We start from the raw sequence: 8,597 nt of genomic DNA on the forward strand, positions 1-8,597 counted from the left end.
ACAGGAGGATGGCAGGAGCAGGTGCGTGGGGAGTTGGGAGGCTATCGCTGGAGTTCAGCCAAGAGATAGTGGCAGTTGAGCCAGGACAAGGGCAGATTCAAGATTCATCTACGAGGGGCATGGACAGAGGCTTACCAAAAAACAAGAGTCAAGGATAATACCAGCATTCCTGCCACGGACACTTGGGAAGGTGGGGGATGGGAGACTGAAAAGACTAGATGAAGAGTAGGTTGAGGAGTAAGAAAATGAGTTTGGATTCGGAAATGTTTAAATCAAGATGCATGAGAGGCAACCGAGAGGGAACGGCAGATAAACATGTGGATGACTTCCTAGCTCAGGAGGGAGATCTGAGTTGCAGAAACCTATCTTGGAGTTGCTGGTGTATACATAGTGTTTTTTATAGGTTGTGGGATGGATGAGACATCACAGGAAAAGAATGCAGGGTGAGAAAGAAACAAGAGTCCGAGACTGATTTTTGAACTCCCAGTGCTAAGTGGAGGAGGTGGCACCAGCAAAGGGACAGGAGAGGACGGGCCGGGTAGAGTAGAAAGAACACCAGAGTGTGTATTACGCGACGCCGCATCATAAAATGGAAGGAAAGAGAATTTCAAGTAGGGAGAGTGATCACTTAGGAAATACAAGTAAGGGGTGGCCTGGAGGCATACGTCGGATTTTGGAATATGGCCACTGCTGAGATCGAAGCCAGGACAGCTAGGGTGGCGTGGTGGATTGAAGAGAACTTAGCTGTGAAAGGCGAGTGAGGCATGAGGAAAATGTACGTAGATGACTCTTCCCAGAAGCTTGAATTTTGAGGTTCTCTCCTTGATCGGATAGCCCATGTTTCTCTATTTGTGACATGGTGATGGGAATATAATCATACTCAGAAAATATCTTGAGAAATACAAGGTAAAACCCCATGTTTGGCATCATTCTATTCAGTTTGGTTCAAACAATACGTACTGAGCACGTGACAGAACGGGACACAAAGATAAGGAGAACGAGGCGCATTCTTGCCGGCAGCTGTGAGTTAACAGAGAGGCTGGAGTGAAACACATACACTTGAGGAAATGCCGTAAGTTGGAAGATGAAACTATGCACGATGTGCTCTGGGAGCAAGGCAGAGGGCCATCTGCGCCAACTGGGAAATCTGAAACACTTTCCGGAAGAGAAGACACGTTAACTAAACTGTGAGGGACAAAAAGGAACTAGCCAGGGAGGTAAAAGGAAGAGACACCACAGAAGGAACTCGTGAACGTAAACAAAGGCCCAAACTGCTGAAACACAATTAAAACTCTGTGTACACCTGCCCATAGGTTGCTTGGAGAAGCTGCAAACACTTCAGTTACAGGATACAAAATCGGAGCAGAAGAATTAAGTCTGGAGAGGAAGACCAGTCTTGTTCATGAAGAATTTGGGGACTGTGTTGAAATTCTACTGTAGGGGCGCCTGGGTGGCTCAGTGGGTTAAGCCTCTGCCTTTGGCTCCGGTCTTGGTCTCAGGGTCCTGAGATTGAGCCCCGCATCCGTCTCTCTGCTCGGCGGGGAGCCTGCTTTCCTGATTCGACTATAAACTCTAGCAACTGTTTGGGTTCAAATCTAAGAGACCGCTAATGACAGACTTGTCAACAGCCCAGAGACCAAAGGTCAGAGTCTTAATTGGACTTGGTGGAGTCTGCAGCTGACAAGCAAAGGACAGGGGATAGGTGTGGTGTCTGTCACAGGAAGAAATACAACTGAAGGTAAGAAAATGAAAACAGGTAGAGTAGGGAAAGCAGCTGTTAACTGCGTGTCATCATCTCAGACACAAAAACTGCTTTGACTGTGTAGCCATAACATGCTTTCTCTGTAATTATTAACAGCTGCGGCCTGAAAATTATTTTGACTTCATTCCGATGTGAATAGTAAGACAGGAAGAGTAAGCCCTTCTCTTTCGCTGCACAGACGTAAGGAAGAAAGCATAAAGACTTGCATGAAGTGGCCGTGGAGCGAGTTCTGTAATCTCCACATGACTCGGTCCGCTCCAGCTGTCTGATAAGGAAAGCAGGGTCCTGGCAGAACAAGCTAGAAGCCGAGTGCACATGAGGATTTTGAACCACGCTTCACTGCCTCTTCTGTCCTTCCCTGTAATTTGCTAATGTATCATCTCGGGCATTTGGTAACTCGCATACTTCCTGTTGAAACAGCAAGGCAAAAACAAAGGCAGACTAAGCTCTCCACATCCTGTTAACCTCGAGCCTTCCAGATGTTTGCAAACGCACACCACAGACCATCTCTCTTCACCTTTCACGTTCTACAGTCTGCTAAAGCCTCATATCACAGGGCGGGTGAGGATAAAAATGAATCTTTCCATAATTCTCTCCCTCTTTTGTTGAAGAAATCTGATGAGAAGAAATTAGAAAATCCAGATGAGTTTAATTCACTTTGCAACCATTCTTTGAATACCTGCAACGGGTCAGATGCTCTGTCGGGTACCTGAGACACAAAGACAGTGAGAAACAGATCCCGCCCTCAGATGCTCTCAGTCTAGGGGGGAATCGACATGAAAACTAGTCATTGCACTGCACTGTAACAATTGCTCTGAGGGCAGTAAGCATGGATTAAAAGGGCTCATTCTACCAACAGGCACATCAAGAAAACATTCATGAATGAGAGCGATTTTTAGTTGAGTCGAGATGGAGGAACAGGACTTCGCCACAGAGCATAGCATAATGGTAAATGTATCAACATGGCAAGCCCAGGGAGGTATGAAGGGGGCTGGCAAATCCGGGTATCTGCTAATGGTTTGTTACTGGTGGATGAGAGTGTATGGAATGGAGTAGGACTGGGAGCTGGGGTCAGAGGGCACTAAATTATGAAGGATTTTATATGCTGGAAGAGCTTTTAACTTTATCTGGAAGATAATAAGATACTTTTCGAAAGGTATTAGTCCAGGAAGTGAACAACTAGGTTTAAACTTTAGAAAGGTCATTGTCAGCAACGTGGAGACAAGCTTACATGGGGTGGCAAGTCGAGGCAGGATTTCTAGTGAGAAAGTTACTATATTGGTTCATGTGAGCAATGGTGGAAACCTGACCTGAAGAAATGTCAGTAGGAATGGAGTAGAGGAAGTGTATTTGAGATGTTTGAGATTAGCCAACTAATTAAATGTGTAGAGTGAAGGTAAGGTAGAAGTAATGGCAGATGAATGCCAGATGTGGGGCTTTAGTTCCTGGGTAGGTGGTGGTAAAATTAGCTGAAGTAGAAACTTGGAAAGATGTTAGGAGGAAGATGGTTTTAAACTTCTTTTTAAATTTTTATTACGTATGTATGTATGTGATTGCGGTAAGAGCACTGAAAGTGATATCCGTCTCTGAACAAAATCGTAAGTGTGTGATACGGTATTGTTGATCATGGGTGCAACGTTGTACAGCAGATCTCTGGAGCTCACTCTTCTTGCTTAACTGGAATTTTAAGCCTAGTGGTTAGAACTCCCGTGTCCCCTCTTGCCAGCCCCTGGCAACCACCATTTCAATGTGGGATTCTACAAATTTAACTATTTTAGATCTCTCATGTAAGCAGAATCATCTATAAGCCAAAGATGCACACATTCATATCTATACCCCAGACCTAGTATAAAACCTCAGCCCAGTTTGCCCGGGATTATTCTGGGCTTTAGAACCAGAGTGTTGTGCTCCATGAACCTCCTCAGTCCCACGTCACCCTACCCAGACTTCTCTCCCAAGCTCTAGATTCATAGGTGCAGCTACCTACTTACTCTCTAAGTCCACCAGAATATGTAAGAGGCATCTTAAAGTCAATATGTCTAGATGGACTCACGACCTTTCTCAAAGCTGCTTCTCTCATAGATTTGTGCATCTCCGCAAATCATGACTCCATCCTTCTAGTTACCTCTGCTATAAACCTTAATATAATTCATGATTTTTCTTTCTTATGTAACACATATTCAATCTGTCAACAAATTCTGTTGGCTTTCTTTCAAAAATATCCAGAATTTGACCATTTCCGCTACTTTTACTGTTAGCATCGTGACCAATCCACCACCTGACCTTGTGTGAATCAGTGGAGAAAAGTTCCCAACTGATACCCCTGCTTCCACCCTTCCTCAGCCTTATCCCCCCGTGAAGTTTACTCCCCACACAGTAGCCAATGTAATCCTTTAAGAACATATGTCCGATCACATCCTTGGCTTACATTAGGTAACTACTTCCCACGTACTCAGACTGAAAGCCAAGTTCTTACATTGACCTCTGAGGTCCTGCCTCAGCCGAGTCCTCTCTCTGTCATCATCTCCCCTATTAATCTGCTCCTAACATACTGGTCTTCCTGTCGCTCTCTGCACGTGGGGAGCGTCCTTCCATCGTAGGGCTCTTGCCCTTCCTCTTCCCTCTACCTGGAGCAGTCTTCCTTCAGATATGTGCAAGGTTCATCCTCTCATCTAGTTTAAATGTTACCTTCTCAGTTTTCCCCTGATTATTTAAGATAGCACACACTTCTGTGCCCACATAGGTACTTCCTATTTTCTTTGTCTGCTGTATTTTTCTCTGTGGCACTTTCACCAAAGGACATACTTTATATTTCAGTGTTGGTTTGATTACTATATACCTCCTCCATCACCAAATGAAGATCCTTAGCTGTTTTAGTCATCATTCTATCCCCAGCACTTAGCACAGAATTCTGCCACATTGCAGTCAGTAAATATGTCATGCAAACCAATGAATGAATTATAAACAGAGATAAGAGCTCCAAAGGACAGGAACAGAGCATGCAGCTATAAGAATATGTAGCAAGAGAATCTCAACCTAAAGAGTTGTGGGAATGCCGCCTGAACAGAGAGACCTGAAGCACGACTAGGCATTGGCCAAATGAGGAGGAGGAAAGAATATGTCCGACAGAAGGAAGGACCTGTGGAAAGACGTGGCAGAAGGGTCACAGAAGATCCAGGCTACTGTGATCAAGGGACTGAAAGAAAACCCATAGCGCTGGAGTACAGAGAGCAGAGGAAGACCGAGGAGACGAGGTCGAGAAGGTAAACGGGATGGTTTCTATCTGTAGTGGAGAGAAATGCAAAGGCGTTAGAGGAACTTAATCTTGTACATGTACCTATGACTCAATCTAATTTGTGTGATGAAACTCTCACTCATGCATGTTAAGTGGGTCGAAGAGGGCTAGAGTAGAAACATTGAGACCAGATGGACCACAGGTCAGAAATGATGGTCCCATGGAAAATAAGGCAGTGGTAGAGAAGAAAGAGTGACAAATTCTGAGATTCTAGGAGTTAAAATGGATGGGGTGTGGGGAGAAATTAAAGATGGAGAAGCGAGGATGAGGGAGAAAGATATATCAACAATGGTGCCTAAATTTACTAGCAGAACAGATGGTGGTCATATTCACTGATTTCAGTATATTGGAAGAGGACCTGGCTTGGCGGGGATGGCTTGAGAGTTCAGTCTTGGACATGGTAAGTTTCAGAAGTCTTTTGGACATATAACACCCAGAGGAGCAATCAACAGAGCTACCGGACACACAGGACTAGAGCCATGTAGAGGGCTGGGCTGGAGACAGGTATTTGGGAACTATCATTGTGAGGATGGTAATGTAGGCTTGAGATGAATAAGATGGCCAAATTTTGCATGAGTTTTTACTAAGCTTCATCTTTCCTCCCCTGTGTTCAAATAGGTAACTTTTCAGACAAAAGCATGATTGTGATTTCACCCTTATTTAATTTCCTCTTGTCAGAAAATCAGATCCTTGCTGTAACCTGTTATATATTTTTTAAGATTCTCATTCTCACTTTCCCTCTCTTCTTTCCAGTTTTGTATATTCTGCAAAATAATAAAAATAATAATAATAATCAGAGGAAAAGCAACAACATGGCAAGAACATCTCTAATCCATTAATAACAACATGGAACCAAATAAGATAGAGAATGTATCCCACTTCCCTCCAGTGGCATCGGTAGAAGCAAATCCATTTCAGACTGGTCACAGTGTCCAACCCTACTATTCAACTGCCTATCTTGCCCCCAAGGGTAGCATGACAGAACATGTAAAATTATTTATGTCAGGCAGCTTCAGAAGCATGACAAGCATACTCCTACACCTACTCTTCAAGTCTTAGTTGTATCAGTTCCTTGGTTTATGCCAAGTCTGAACATAAAGTTTAACCTCAATAGGTTACAGTCTCCATTTGTAGAATATTGATCACAACGTCTGCCCCACAGATCTGGAAAGAGGATTAAGTGAGATGATTCATGAAAAGCATCTGACACCTTATATGTACACAAAACAGGAGCCAGTTTATTTTATATTATTATTATTATTATTACTATTTCTCCCAAATGTATGTGCATCTGACTTGGTCCTGGAGTATATTTCTTTTTGATAACAGTAGACTCAAGAGAGGACCATTGTGTCATTTCAGCAGATAATAGCAATACAAGAGATCCTGTGTGCGAAGTTGGTCATAAAGTGGACCAAAAGACTTGTTCAGGGACAAAGTACCATTGAAAAAAATTTTTAAATACAACATAGGGAATAGGAAGGATATTATTGGGTGAGGGTGAAAATAAAACGTTACAAGGGGTTTTTTTGCCTAAATTTTAGGAAACTAATAGATATGTACTTTTATTATCAATAGGTACCTAGAAAAACTGGGCACATACAGAAATTTAAATCATAGACAATATTGACTTATAATATAACCTACAATGAAATTATACCAAAATCTGGCCTCGTTCTAAGAAGGTGCACACTGGAGAAACCAAAGGTTAGGAACGAAAGAGCATAGCTACTGGAGCCCGGCAGACCTGGGTTGGATATCTAGCTCTCCACCTACCCCCTGAATTGCCATTAGCAAACTTCTTTGTTTGTCTAATCTTCAATTCCCTCAACTATCAGATGTAAAAATTAATGTCAATACCACCAGGCTGTTGAGTATGTTAAGTGATTTATCATATGCAAAGGGCTTTATACAAAATAAGTACTAAGTAAATGTTACCCCCACTTTTCTAAATGCTGTTGGTTAAGTACAGGTAAACGAGGGGGAAGGGAAAGCATTATCTTGTTCGAACGGACGGACGGCTCCCAGGCTAGCCTTCATTTCCAGCACTTACCTTCGCAGACTTATTCTTGGAACCCCACCATTTATTACAGGCAAGAGAACGCAATGAAATGGCATCTATTTGTAAACACTTACTAGAAGATAGAGAAAGGAAATCTATTTCTAATGACTTTGTGCTTAATCCCATGACAGTTGGTAGATGAAAAAGGAGTCTCATTCTTTGCTTACAACTGTTCTTAGAGGTCACCTAATTCAAAACATACAAGCTAACCCATATAATACGTGCGCACAGCAGCCAGGCAAGCAGGACATGATGAACACAAAGATAACCGTCTGGTCCTTCTCTTCTCTCCCTCCGTGCCACACCCCACAGGCAAACTCTTTCAGCTGTTTCTGTTTTCAGTTTTGGTGACGGCCTCCCTAATTCTAGATATCATGATTTTATCTGTTTCAGGGTGTCCGCTTTAGACAGTATCTAATGAATCCCGTATACAAGAGCTTGAAAGTCAGGTCACTTACTCAGCTCTACTCATCGCCATGTATGTTATTATTCATAGTTTTTCTGTTACTTATCTTTCTATATTACAACAACATACTTAAACTTCTATTTCTTATTCCCACATTCCAAATTATTATTATATAAGTAATTATGATTAATGTAATAGGATATCCCAAAAGCAGTTGCAGTGTCTCTAGCAGCCTCACTTACTAAGGGAGTCCTGTAAGCTCCATGAAGATGGAGAGATTTGTCTGGTGCCGTCAGAGGCCAGATGTCGTCCGTGTGACCAGAACAGGCCTGCACCCAGCTGTTCTCAGCACGCATTTGTCGAGTGAATGAATGAATGACCAGACAGATGTTGTCAGCGTATTATCACTCTTGCCTTTCCTTCCATATGTCCTTCTCCTCCACCTAGAGCTGCAGCTTTGCTGTGTCACACTGTGAGCTTATTGTCCTGCAGGCACAGCAACGCTTCCTGTACTTTGCCCACAGGTGACGGAGGGTCAGTCATCTTTGCTTCCCCCAAACGTTGGTCAGTTTATTTGGAGACAAGCTCTACGTGCCATCCGTCTGCCCATGTGTTGGTTCGGGGAAGAGGACCCGATGTGCCCGTGCTGGCAGCGGCTTCACTGCGGACCTCGGGCAAATCCCCTAGTTCAACTCCGGTTCCCATTTGCTTGCTATTGACTCGGAGGCCAGAGACTTTCTGGGATTCATTATCGAGCATCGGCTCTACATCCCCGTAGCTCCATCGTCTGTAAAACCTCAGCTCTCAGCCTGTCTCATTCACCACGCCATTCTCAGTCAGTTTCAACTCCCAAAAAAGTGTTAAAACCATTTGTTTGTTGGTTCATTCCCACCCTCATTTTCGTTAGGGTTATTGATTTCTTTCTTTCTTTCTTTCTTTCTTTTTAAAGATTTTATTTATTTATTTGACAGGCAGAGATCACAAGTAGGTAGAGAGGCAGACAGAGAGAGAGGAGGAAGCAGGCTCCCCGCAGAGCAGAGAGCCCGATGTGGGGCTCGATCCCAGGACCCCG

At 43.4% G+C, this 8,597-nt stretch overlaps 1 long non-coding RNA gene across 1 annotated transcript; it reads left to right on the forward strand.

The window, feature by feature from the left end:
• Positions 1–1,666: 1,666 nt before the first annotated feature.
• LOC132012800 (uncharacterized) lies at positions 1,667–8,415 on the forward strand. The gene is made up of 4 exons (XR_009402761.1): positions 1,667–1,738; positions 2,622–2,710; positions 4,830–5,025; positions 8,050–8,415. It is a non-coding gene; the product is annotated as an uncharacterized LOC132012800 (long non-coding RNA).
• The last annotated feature ends 182 nt before the right edge of the window (positions 8,416–8,597 follow it).

The sequence above is a fragment of the Mustela nigripes genome, chromosome 3 (assembly GCF_022355385.1).
Source record: "Mustela nigripes isolate SB6536 chromosome 3, MUSNIG.SB6536, whole genome shotgun sequence".
NCBI lineage: Eukaryota > Metazoa > Chordata > Mammalia > Carnivora > Mustelidae > Mustela > Mustela nigripes.